Genomic DNA, 14,876 nt, shown 5'->3' with positions numbered 1-14,876 from the left:
CTAGTTAGACCAAGGTTTTGTACTAAGTTCAATGGATTGGAGTATTTGAAAAACCTCGAAGGCATGGTCACTCTAATGATGTCCAAGTGTCTCACCATAGCCCAGAAGTTTATCCAAAGAATGTCTATTTATTGAGCCCAATGCTAAACCTAAATTTAACACAAAGTTAAACCAAACCCTGAAACTAAATCTAATTAATCTCACAAAAATTATAGATTTCCTTGATTGAAAACATAGATCAGATGAGATAACTAAGGACTTCAAATCAAATCAAATCGAATCAAATCAAATCGAATAGAATAGAATCAAATTGAATCGAATCAAATCAAATCGAATCAAATCGAATCGAACAAAATTAAATTAAATCTAATTAAATTAAATTATATTAAATCTAACTAAATTAAATGAAATTAAATTAAATCTAATTGAATTAAATTAAATTAAATTAAATTAAAACTAAATAAAAATTAAAATAAAATTAATTTAAAATAAAAATAAAAATAAAAATAAAAATAAATTAGAATTAAATTAAATTAAACTAAATCAAATTTAATTTAATTTAAAACTGAATAAAAAATTCAATTTCAAATTATTTTCTTTAAAAAAAATATTTTAAAAAATTATTTCAACTTTAAAAAATTATTCTAACTTTAAAAAATTATTTTAACTTTAAAAAAATTATCTTAACTTTAAAAAATTCTTTTAACTTCAAAAAAAATTATTTTAACTTTAAAAAATTATTTTAACTAAAAAAAATATTATTTTAAAAAATTATTTAAACTTAAAAAAATTATTTAAACTTTAAAAAATTATTTAAACTTTAAAAACTTATTTAAACTTAAAAACATTATTTTCAAAAAATATTTTAACATTAAAAAATTATTTTAACTTCAAAAAACGTATTTTAAAAATTATTTTAACTTTTAAAAAAATTATTTTAAAAATTATTTTAGCTTTAAAAAAATTATTTTAAAAAATAAATTATTTTATTTTAAAAATTATTTTAATTTAAAAATTATTTTATTTTAAAAATTATTTTAACTTAAAAATTATTTTTTTAAAAAAAATTATTGTAAAAATTATTTTAACTTTAAAAAATTATCTTAAATATTAATTTAACGAAAATTATTTTAATTTTTTTTAGAAAATATTATTTTAACTTAATTTTTTTTTATAAAAAATCTTTTTAACTTAAAAAAATTATTTTAACTTTAAAAATTATTTTTTAAAAAAATATTTTTAACTTACAAAAAATTGTTTTAATTTTAAAATTATTTAAAAAAAATATTTTTAATGTAAAAAAATATTATTTAACCTTTAAAAATTATTTTATATAAAAAAATAACTCAATAAATTATTTTTAAAATTTGACTTTCGCTTCAAAATTAATTTTTAAAAAAATACGGTCAGAAACCAATGGTGCCCACCCCTGGTATTGCCTTCCGGGCGCTCGGAAGGCAGTCTGGGCGGCTTGCCTCGACTCTCTACTCCTGCCACCCGTAGCCGATCTAGGCGCCCAGAGTGCCCTATATAAGGGGTGGTAGGGGCGCCCCCAAATCCTTGCACCTCTCCTTTCCACTCTTGCAAAGGCTCTCACCGAGGTTTAACGCAAGAGGGATTAAATTTTAAATTTTTACTTCTTCAGTTATTACGCCGCTGGAAATCCTTACACCGGGGTCGTCATTTCTAGTATTTTTTTCATGATGCGTCGGTAAATTTTCTTTCCTTTTCTAAATTTCCTTAAATAAATATTTTCTATAATTTATTGCTTAGCCTATCTTTTCTTTGATAAAGTAGGAAACGTTCTAATACTAGTGCTGGACCCTCTATTGCTAGTACAGACCCTAAGTTTTCGACTGAGGAACTTAGGATTAGGTTTGCTAGTACTATTTACATGCATATCTAGACTAGGTGTTTAGATAGACAGTTTTTCGTACGTTCATGCATTCCTGCTATAGAGGTCATAGACTACTAAAGCTTGCATCGTCTGGTTTATTGTTGTACTAGTTCAGTCAACATAGGTTTATGTGCTGAACTGTACAATAACCTAGTTAGAGTAGATGACCTTATATATACCACGAGGGTAGTTGGTACTGATATCATGCTATCCCTAGCTGTCATCTAGACCTTTTTAGGTCTACAACCATCTACATGTACTTTTCAATGCTACTGTAACGCCCCGGCCTGGGCGGGCCCCACCCGAACCGAACCAGGAACGACACCAGAATTACCTATCGGTTTGATGACTAGCTCCACAGACCACCGGAGGTCCTTTCAGCGTGCTTTGTCCTCACTCGCACGCACCCTGGAAAACTTCCCAGGAGGTCACCCATCCTCAGATTTCTCCAAGCCAAGCACGCTTAACTTTGGAGTTCTTTGAGTTTGGGCTTCCGAAAAGGAAGGTGCACCTTGGTGATATGGATAGTACCATCTAACCTTTTAAGTCATACTTAACCAGAATCTCAGAACCGGGGTATTACAATCACCCCCACTTAAAGACACAACGTCCTCGTTGTGTAACCACAAATCACGCCACAAACAAATCCCAGAATCTCCCTCGCTAGGTGGTGCCCTGGGTGCTCTTACCACAGGCGCACTCACGGTCGCAAGGTCGCTCTGATACCATCTGTAACGCCCCGGCCTGGGCGGGCCCCACCCGAACCGAACCAGGAACGACACCAGAATTACCTATCAGTTTGATGACTAGCTCCACAGACCACCGGAGGTCCTTTCAGCGTGCTTTGTCCTCACTCGCACGCACCCTGGAAAACTTCCCAGGAGGTCACCCATCCTCAGATTTCTCCAAGCCAAGCACGCTTAACTTTGGAGTTCTTTGAGTTTGGGCTTCCGAAAAGGAAGGTGCACCTTGGTGATATGGATAGTACCATCTAACCTTTTAAGTCATACTTAACCAGAATCTCAGAACCGGGGTATTACAGCTACCCTCCTAGGGATCTACTATTTGGTGATCCTTACTAGCATATTACTCTTGATACGATTTATTCGTATTTTTTTGGGGGAGAGCGAGTACCCACTGTTACCATATTTAGGTCAGTTTCCCTTCGAGTCTAGGACTATGTCCTCTATAGGGTTTTAGTCTCCTATATTTTACCGTTGACCACTCGCGATGTCGCGATGATGCGTCCATTTCACTCTTTTCTCCTTTATGCCTTTTGCCATAGATTAGATATAGATATTAGTGTCACGCCCCCAAAGGAGTTCCTGTCAGACAAAAATCCGGCAGAACCTCCCCTGTATCGGTGACAATCTGAAGCATCACTACAAGCAAAATACATCAGCCACATGCGGCTGGAATATTTTTATACACAACCACGCAGGTATAATAACAGCCCACACGGCTGGAATGAAACAATCACAACCACGCAGTTATATATAAAACAGCTCACACGGCTGTACTAAAAACCAACACAGCGGAAAAACGAAAACGGAAAGCCCAATACAACACAATCAACACACTGCTAGCCGGCTAGGCTTATACAACAAATACAACACCCAAAACCATAAGATAGCCACACGGCTATACACAAATACAATGCCAAAAATAAGAAAAGAATATACAAAAGAAAACAATCACGATCTTCGGATGTGACGTAGAACCGCAGACAGGATACTCCGAGCGACACTCCAACCATCTACCCGAAAACAAATATATATACATGCGGTGGTGAGTATAGGTAACTCAATGGGTAATAGAAAAGATAGCATGGTCTATACATAAAACATGGAGATCACAAGTATATAGGGAGGGAATAAAGAACATGATCATACTATCATAATCAATGCATCCGAACCTACCTAACGTAATAACCGTACATAATCATAACTAACCTACAAACTGCACAAACCACTGCCGACATAATGGTAAATACATACCCAATCAAATCGACGCAAGGTACAAAGATCGGTAAACTCACTGGATCCGCAACAGATATACCCGTGACACTGTGCAATATAAGTACAATCGCATATACATGTAAAATAAATGACATGTATGCGATGACAACCAAATGCAACAACCATATCTCAATCAAGTGCAACAACGACAATCACATGCAACTAGTATCTACTAGGCATGTATGCAAATGCAGATGCACCGCGCATCAAATGCAAGAATAATAATTGCGATGCATGCTCCATGGTCACCCCGCCACCTCTCTAGACACCACGACCCTATGGCCGAGAGGCTTGGGTGCGTGACGAGTACTACCCTCCAACCCACTATATAGTGGTCGAGGCGAACCCGCTAGTAGCTATCTAACTACATAGCATCGGGGTCCCTGATCGCTCACAACGCCGGATCTCACTAAACCTCGTGGCCGGGTGGCACGACAGGACTAGCAGAATCGCTCCAACTACCACTACCCATGAGTGGCCGAGTGGGCGGTGCTAAACCAAACCAACTGATGACTCTCTCACCACAAGGGAGACAATGGTCATCAGATGTAATGAATGATGAACATGATATATATATATATAATCATCATCCATGCAACAACCCCAAACCTCATAAATACCTCCAACATGAGTATAATCGTCATGATACCTCCACATATCCCACCAAACATATGTATACAACTACACATGTATAATCAACCAATAGTCCCCAATGAACATATCAGACACACATGGACAACCCCACATATACAATCAATATGTATCCTCCAATAAAAACACATCGGACACGTGTATAAACCACAGACGTGCAATCAACACACTCCTCCAAAAGTACATAACGAATACGGATATACACACCGCATGTAAATGCACGGTTAACCAGATGACTCCTCTATACATACCCGCCTATGTACAGTCCACATCATATACCCAATCAGCATGATAATACCAACCACCCGACAATCCCTACAGGACATACTCTACCCGTGTAATCACCATAGAGTAGATATCAAGAGTTGAGACTGTATATGAATTAAATGGAACACCTCAAAGATCAAGCATAAGTCTCTAGCAGGAAGTCAACAAACAGATATGATATAAGGTAAAGCAGTCTAATCCATCGGATAACAACCATGCACTAAGTACAAGAAAATCTACATAGAGGTAAAGGAAGAAATACCCGCCTTTATCTGTCGATCGTGTCAAATACTCCAACGTCGAGACGCTCGTCCCGATCCCAAGTCCTGCGATCACATAATATATTTAGCTAATTACACGAGTAGCAAATAGCTAAATAAAACTCCCCAATCTAATTAGGGAAACCCCAAATCGAACAAATTAACCTAACCCCCTTAATCCAATTAGGTTTAACTAAATCCATAATCCTTCAAATAATCCTCAATCTAACTCCTTCTAGATCCAAACATAATCCACAATCTATTAATCAATCCAACACCCCATGATTTAATCTATGTATCATCTACTAACCTCAGGAATGAAATCTAAATAGTTCGTCCCCCTCGATTAATCTAACCACAATAATTCCTCCAATCCACATCACACCCTATCATCATCAACAACTAACCAAACCATCACATCTAATAATCCATCTAATGATCCCAATGACAAACATGAAGTCATGATATTCATCCACCCTACATAATCCATCATTTAATCAAACACTAATCCAAACTCATCATAAATCCTTCAAATCATAAACTAAACACCCCACATCTAATAATCAATCTAATGATCCCAATGACAAATATGAAATCATGATATTCATCCACCCTATATAATCCATCATTTAATCCATGACTTCGCATGATCAAACACTCATCAACCAAACTACACAGATTACAACCTTAAATGAAATATGATACATGCTAATATTAACCCAATACCATCATCAACACTCCACCAATTCATCACCAAAAAGGCAAACTCACTTCCAATTCCATAATGAAATCAATCCAATACACTAAACAACCATGAATTTATTTCACACTAAAAAGAAAACTAATGGTAGACACTTACCTTGAGGGATGGCAGCAAATCCCGTAGCTCAACAGTGCTACACTCCACTGTCCAGAACTACAACAGTCAAGCATAACCAACTCTTCTAAGTTTCAATCCAGAAAATAGAATATACACAAAGGAGTTACAGAAAACCTAATCCACAATACAAACTCACCTCAACAGAAACTCCAGCTTACCCAAAACCTTCACAGCTTCAAGAATTTGGGTAAAGACAGTGATCGACAACGGAGGAGGTCCCCAGAACAATGGCCCATTGCTTCATCTAATCCCGAACAGATAGATCATCACAACCAAAACCAATCGACATAATCTTAATCACTTCATGGCCATCACAACTTACCCTAATTTGAATTCATAGTCACCTGGTAAATGGCTTCCGTTGCAGCAACATAGATCAAGGAGTTCCCCAACAGAGCTATAGTGGCCGGAATCAAGAAATCTTCCGCCTTCAAACCCAAAACTGCCAAATCAACACCTCCCAAAGATCACCTACTCAAATCATACCCTAGGTAGATCTCTTACCTTCAAGATTCCGCTAGGGCACAGCGCTACCAAAGGAAGAGGAGGAAATCGAGGGAAGATTTGGCGCTGAGGCTTACGGGAAATCAAGGAAGAACAAGATAGCTCACCTTGATGCTCTGGAAATAGATCTACAACGGCGATCGTTGGTGTCGGTCCGTCCCCGTGAGAAAACAGAGAGGTCAGAGTGAGAAGAAGGGCTTCGGCTAGATCTGAGCTTGAGGGTCGATGACTGCAGAGGGAGATCGCCGGATCTAGAGCCTCTCCCTCATCGGCGTCGCTCGTCTGCGAGGGAGATCGAAGAAGGAGGGGAGGTCGGGGAAGGAAGGAGAGGAGGGATCGGCGTCGGGTTTGGGGAAAATGGCGTTTGGGAAGGGAATTAAAGGAAAAGAAAACCATTTATAATTATAAACATTTCCTCACCTAAACGGGTATCCCAAACAGGCCTTATTTGTACCCGAAGTTGATCCCCTCAAAACTCGTCTTATGAGCTCTGAAAAATTCCCAGAAAATTTCTAAAAATTCCGAAAAAATTCTATAAGGCTATTTCCCAAATAACCCTATCTATTTTAATTTTTCCGATATCTTACAATTAGTCTACATATCTTTCATGCCATTATCTACTTAGCCGGAGTCACCACCAATGGGCGGGTTCATATGCTGTACTATAACATTTTGACAGCATATATTGCCTCCTTAAATATTGACGTCACCAGAGGTGATGTCGAGTTCTGACTGAGTTTAATGTTGTAGGATCTAGGAACTTCTCTTTAGGTGGCATCCATACCGATGATGAGAGTGTCCTATCCTGGTGGAGGGGGGCACAACACCAGCCTGACCCAGATGTAGAGCAGATGCCCAGGAGGAGGAGGCAGGGCGGGATAAGTTTAGGCTTGCACTATTCGGCGAGGCCGCTCCTGCCCAGCACCTCCTCCAGCCTGAGCATCACATCCTGCTCCTCGCACTCTAGGCCACCGAGTGGTCGGACTAGAGCTATCTATGACGAGTCTCCATTAGGAGGTCTCCAATTTTCATCGAGGTATGCGTCAGGAGGTCTCTGACTTATGACGGGATATGCGACAAGAGGTCTTCGACTTACGACGAGATATGCGGCAGGAGATCTCTGACCTTCGACGTGACCTATCCAGCTCTCGAGAGGATGATCGGACTCATCACTCTGAGTTAATGGCGTTGTTACGCTCCTTGGGCTCCGGACCACCTCCTTCATCATCCCAGTAGACTAGGCATTATTGTATTTTCATCATGACTATAGTTTATTAACTGTAGTATAACTTGAGTTATTGACTTTTACTTCATATATTGCCTTGTCATGAATAGACTAGGATTTTTAAATTGTAAAATTATTTTCAAAAATTATCTTTGAAATTCTAGGGCAAAACATTTTATATTTATCAAAATTCCCTATTTTTAGAATTTTTGAAAATCAATGTTAGCCTTAGAATAGATCAATCCCTTAGAAAGCATGTTCCTATAGATATAAGATTTGAGCATCTCACCAACACATTAGGGCTAACTTGTTTGTGTATTTCTGAACTTAGAAAGGGGTGAGATGTATAGGCAAATTGCCTAGACTTAAGGTGCTTTTATCAATGCATCCACATAAGTCTGGGCGTTAAAAACTAAATAAATATTAATCAGGTTAAGTATTTCAACTTAGTCAAACACTAATTGGATACAATTGACTTAACTTGACTAACCAAGTGAAAGCTGCTATCCTCTGATAGTTAGTAAGTAACTAATGGTTAGACAGTTGAAGTTGTTTAATGTCAGGTTCGGGGGGATGATTATTATAAATTATTTTCATACTTAGTAAAACTATTTTTTCTGTGAAAATGTTTTGTCAACATTATTTTTGAGCATAATTATCTTTAAATTGCTTTAATTTTGCAAACTTATTTTTGAAAATTGGAGTTTATAAAACTTGTTTTTGATAAATGTTATGAAAAATTGCTTTAATTTTACAAACCTATTTTTGAAAATTGAATTTTATAAAACTTGTTTTTGATAAATGTGTTGAAAAATTGCTTTTATAAACTTATTCTTGAAAATTGCATTAATTTTGCAAGCCTGTTTTTTTTATAAAAAATATACTCTAAAAATTAATTTTGCAAACTTATTTTAACTTATAAAGTTAGTTGATTTTTACCTTATTATTTTGCAAAATTATTTTAGACAATTTTATTTTGAAAATTATTTATTTTAACTTGCATTTTTGCCTTAAACAACTTTTTTCAAAATATTTTCCAAGTTAACTTCCCCAGTCAACTTGAAAATTTTCTTTGTCATCAAATTTGTTTTCTTTTATCTTGCCATTTTTTTTTACTTATCTATGCTTGTTATTTTTGATGAATGTCAAAGGGGGAGGGTTAGGTGGTTTAAGTTAGTTAGCAACAAAATGGTGGTTTAAGTTAGTTTGCAACAAAATACCAAACATAAAACAAAGCTAACTTAAAAACCATGTCGTTTCTTATAATTGCTTATGTTTTGCATATTTTTCACTAACTTAACCCAGGTTGTCATTGCATCAAAAAGGGAAGATTGTTGGTATGGTTAGCACTGATGGCCTAACTCAGCTTTTGATGAATGAAAAATAGATTAAGTTAGTTTCATTGTGATCTAATACTTTGACGAAGTGTGTAGGAGAAGCCCAGCTAGGTTGACGGGCTGACCTGATAGTTGGCACAAAGTCCAAACTAGTCGACAGGCAGACCGGATGTCTAGCACGAAGCCCAGCTAGGTCGACGGACTGACATGATAGCTGCCACAAAGTCCAGACTAGTTGATGGGCTGACCGGATGTCTGGCACGAAGTCTAGCTAGGTCAACGGGCCGACCGGGTAGCTAGCACAAAGTCTAGATGGGTCGACGGACTGATCGAACGTCTGGCAGGTAAGTTAAGGTAAGTCACTAGAGGGGAGTGACTTGGTGAGGACACATTCCCAGTTAGGGAACTTAGGCATCAATCCAACTTAGATCCATTTCGGAAGTCTAAGTTGAGATCGTGACTAGATTCTAGTCTCGGTGAGATGGAATCTAATTATTACCCTATTTTATTATATTTGTGCTAACTTTTATTTTGCAGGGTAGTATAACTTTTATATTTGCCTTGGACTAACATTTTCTTGCAGGAAAAGGAGCTTTCTGGAAAATGGTGGTCCGGGTGCCCGGAAGGGATTTGAGTGTTTGGGAGGCAAAACTCATCTTGTCGCAGATAAGGAGCGCGCTGATTGGCCGGACCTACGTCACAGTCCGGGAGCCCAGAATGGATCCGAGCGCTTGGAGCATGCCTATAAAAGAAGGCCTCCACGGAGAATCAAAACAACAACTTCTTCTATAACTGTTCTGTTGCGCTCAGCCCCTGCGACGCTGCGAAGCTACTCTGACAACTTACAGTTCAAGTTTTTTTTATTATTGTTGTCGGTATTTCGTTTTAATAGTTCTTGTACCTCCTATTGTAATCTTATTTGTGAACCATTAATTTTGTTTTTATAGCCTAACGAAAGCACTCAACGAGTGCGGGGCTTGGAGTAGGAGTCGACGAAGGCTTTAAACCAAGTAAAACCGGTTCGTGTTAGCGTTGTGTTTTGTCTTACTTTTCCACTGCTTACTCTATTTTTATAACGATTTTTCGATCGCTATTCACCCCCCTCTAGCGACTTTCATGATCCAACACTATAAACTTAGATAATCAAGCGACAGTACTTCCTATTGCATCCTCAAGAAAAAGTATTTCATCATTTGGTCTAATTAGGTCCACCTTCTCTACAAAAACTTTATCAACCCAAACTTTCCAATATGATTCACCAAGAATAATGTGATGCACCTTTGCTTTTGGATCTTTCAATGTCATTTAACCTTTTACCACAACTCCATCAATGTACAATGAAGTAGCTTACATTTAGCATTATCCTTGATATCTCCATGACTCACATCCTTCATTTTTGACTGTATAATAATACAAAATTATTAATTTTACCATATCTATTTTATAACAAATATGTAATTTAGAAACCAAAAATTACAAAATAATTACCTGAGCTACAATTAGAAGTTGGTTAATATTATAAACATTACTACTTTTTTTTTCCATGACTACCACCTCTAAACTCATTACCAATACCGCTACCAATGCCACCACTAGCAATCTAATTTTATAAACAAATTGTGCCAATTAATATCGCCATAAGATAATGTTACCAACAAGAATACAAAATAACTCAAAGTAATTAAGACAAATGATGACAAACTTTTCCATATTACATCTTATGTTGTTAATTACTGACGTGTTCTTGTTCATTTTGTTGCCTCATATTTTGAAAAAACAAGAACCTCATTTCTTGCATTTATTGTTGAAGGTTATTCACCATACTTTCAAGTCATTTAACAATTCCATTTTGTTGCACAGAAGCTCTAACTTTCTATGGTGATACTCCAAAGCCCATTCCACACACTCTACCTCGAGCTTCCTTGCTAAATACAAGACTAATTGCATCATCATGAATGTTAGTTGTGTTGTGAGATTCAAGTGGATATCGTTCTATTTCTTTCCGTAAATAAAAAAAAAGATAACTTTTAAAAATGATAAAATAAGAAATTTAGATTGTCTATTTTTTTCTTGCGAATTCTACAAATAATAAAGAGATGACTTTATTATCGTTTTCTCTCTAATAGCTTGACTACTAAGTTCTCCAATTCTCTTCTTGTGACATTCAATCCAAACTTTTAATCGTGTAATTGGTATATCTGTAGGACTTGCTTTTTCCTTAAGTATAAAACATATAAACAGTGTTAGAACAAATAATGTTACTAATTAAGTGTAAATGTAAAATTTTTTTATAAATTTTGATAAATAAAATTTTTTACCATCATACAAGCCAAAAGGCATAACCTCTACAGCTCATTATGTGACTATGATCTTGATTTTCCCTCATTCTTATGAATTTTACACTTTTTCCTTGAGAGTTATGATCCATTGGATTGTCGCCAACCAAAAGAGTTAATCAAAATTGGAGAAGCAACATGAACATTCACATAATTAATATATTCATATGTTCAGTTATTAATATCAAAAAATGTCTAACATATTCATATATAATTAATGATCCATTGGATCAATAAATAATAATTACTTAGACAAGGGAAATGAAAATAAACCGTAGCAATTAAAATATAAAAGATAAAATATGAAATGGAAAGAAAGTAACAAAAATATTAATAACCCCTCTAAAAGAGTTAATCAAAACAACATAAAGCAACATGAACATTTTGATTTTTCATAAGAAGATTGTCGCCAACATTAGATCAAATGGTGATAATTAATCGAAGATGTAAAGTTTCAATATTATGCTAATTTTAGTATCAGCCTGAAGAGTGCCATCTCGAAGCATATATGTGCCAAGACTCAACTCATGAGCTCAGGTATAACCGTGTGAACAATCCAATTTGAATTGTAAATTATGTCAACTTAAGATCTTAGTTTACTCTACAGCTTCACAAAATTCAATTTTCACATGTCATATAAATAAATATTTATCCATACTATTCTCATATGCTTCTATGTCATCTACACCTACGATATTTCTACTTTCTCCACCCACTTCTTCAGTCTCCTCTGATGAAATGTTGAGAACCATCATCGGTGGAAGCTTTTGGAATCAATGATGTTACATATTCAATGCAGTAGTTGATGGTAGTCTACTAACTGATTACCCAACTCAATGCCAGCAAAAGAGAATCAAGCCAGCATATGTGGACACAGATGAGCTTGGTCTACTAATTGATGCTAGTTTTAACAAGTTAAATCCTCCGCATTGAACATATGTCTTCACCACATATTGGGCAACAAACTTTTCCTTTTGTAGCACATCCAACTAGATTTCTATAAGTAGGAAAATCATTGTTTGTCCACATCAAAATAGCCTTCAAATTGAACATTTACTTGCTAAATGCATCCTAAGCCTCTACACCTGTGTCCCACAACTCTTTCAAATCCTCAATAAGGGGTTCCAAGTAGATATCTATATCATTTCCAGGTTGTTTTTGTTGGCCGATACTCAGAATACCGTTCTGCTTCCGCTGTTCAAAAATTTGTACAAGCACAGAACTTTCCTAACAACCTATGTGTTCTTCACGAGTTAATCTTGAATTGGAAACGAAACTTAACATTTTTACTTCAAGTTCAACTCATGTGTTCTTCAGTAGTTAAAACTTGAATTGCAAACGATACTTAATATTATTAATCTAAGTTCATTCCATGTTACAGAAGTTGATTAAATATCTATTTCAAGGATTGATTTTCAGGTTAAACATGGTGATGCACTTGACCTTCTTGGGGATGAGATCATTCACCACTTCCTAGCCAAAGTCTTTCAAAGAAATTGAATATTTAAACTTCTTACAGTAACCCTAGGTTTAACTACAAAGACTTCAATAGAAGCACAAGATCAAAACACTAAATCGAAACACAAAAACGAAACACGAAATCGCTAGCCTCTTGTGTTGATATTTCAGGATCCATATAAAGAAACCAAACTAATTAATTTGAAGCGGAAATAATTAATTAGTTATACCTTTTCTTTGTAGCTAAAGACCTCTTGATCTTCTGTTGTATTCCTCTCCTCCTCTTGGACGTCGTGTAGGCGACGATTTACCAAGATGAAATCCACCTGAACAACTTCTACTCCTCCAAGAAAAATCCGGCTACCAAATGATACTAAAATAGGAAACTTTCTTCTCTTCTTCTTCTCCTCCAAGTAGCTGGCCACCAAGGAGATGGAACTTCTTTGATGTGCCGCTGACCTTGAGAGAAAGAAAACAAGGAGAAAGAAAAGAAGCAAGGGTCGACCACTAAGGATTAGAAGAAGAGGGTTTCAGCCACAATAGAAGAGGAGGCAAGGCTTAGGTTATCTCTCCATAAGGCACCCTCTCCCTCTCTTTTATAATCCTTGGTCTTGGCAAAAAAGGAAATTTTAATAATAATTAAAATCTCTCTTTTTAAATTTCCTATTGTACATGACTACAAAAGGAAAGTTTTTAAAATTAATCTCTCTCTTTTAAACTTTATAAATGACTACAAAAAAGGAAAGATTAAAATCAAAACTTCTCTTTTAAATCATGGTTACTAAAAAGGAAAGTTTTACTAAAAATTAAAATCTCTCTTTTAAACATTATAGATAACTACAAATAAGGAAAGATTTTAACAAAATTAAAATCTATCTTTAATCCTTTGTAGATAGCTATAAAAGGAAAGATTTTAAAATTTAAAACTCTCTTTTAAAACTATGTAAATGGATATAAAAGGACAGATTTTAACAAAAATAAAATCTTCCTTTTATTCCTTTAGTGGATACTAAAAAAGAAAGTTTTAAACAAAATTAAAGCTTCCTTTTAATCCATTCATGGTTGACCATCACTTGATCATCAAAAAATGAAAAACTTTAAAATTAAAATTTCTCTTTTAAATCCCTTTGTGGATAACTACAAAAGGAAAGATTTTAAAATTAAAATTCCTCTTTTAAAACCCTTCATGGATGACTTATAAAAGGAAAGATTTTAACAAAATAAAATCTCCCTTTTAATCTTATGTGGCTGGCCCCTAGCTTGGGCACCAAGCTTGGTCAGCCACCTCTTGGGCTCCAAGCTAATGCTTGGCCGACCCCCTTGCTCCAAGTAAGGATGAATCCAGCCCATTACTTGGGTAAGAAGTGGACTTGGTGGATACAAGGTTTTATAGAGGCTACAACAGGGACCGAGAGGAGGAATTGATTTTGGTCTCCCGATGAGTTTGAGCTTCCTATGTTCGACCCGAACACCCAACTCAAGTTCATCAATAATAACTCATACTACTAAAGAGTTATTATTGAACTACCGCACCAATCCCATATTACATTATGGGCTCCTTCTTATTATGAGTGCGTTAATCCCCCTGTATTTATGATATCGAATGTCCATTAATTAAATGAGTTACTAACAACTCACTTAATTAATATCTAGCTCCAAGAGTAGTACCACTCAACTTCATTGTCATGCCGGACTAGGTTCACCTGCAGGATTTATATGACAATCCTTATGATCTCCTCAAGGGGACATCATCAACTTAGATTACTAGGACACAGTTTCCTTCTATAATCAACAACACACCATATAAATAATATTATTTCCCAACTTATTAGACCTATTGATCCAACTGAATAAATCACACCCATTGATAACTTAAAGAAATAAATACTAAGTATATGTGCTTGTTATTATATCAGGATTAAGAGCACACACTTCCATAATAACAGAGGTTATGTTCTTTTATGCAGTCAGTATAAAAGGAACAACCTCAAATGGTGTAACGACCCAATTTTCCTCATTAGGAGTTCTAAAAGTTCTTAAAAA

Source organism: Zingiber officinale, chromosome 4A, assembly GCF_018446385.1.
Source record: "Zingiber officinale cultivar Zhangliang chromosome 4A, Zo_v1.1, whole genome shotgun sequence".
In the NCBI taxonomy this organism is placed as follows: domain Eukaryota; kingdom Viridiplantae; phylum Streptophyta; class Magnoliopsida; order Zingiberales; family Zingiberaceae; genus Zingiber; species Zingiber officinale.
This window is presented reverse-complemented; position numbering follows the sequence as displayed.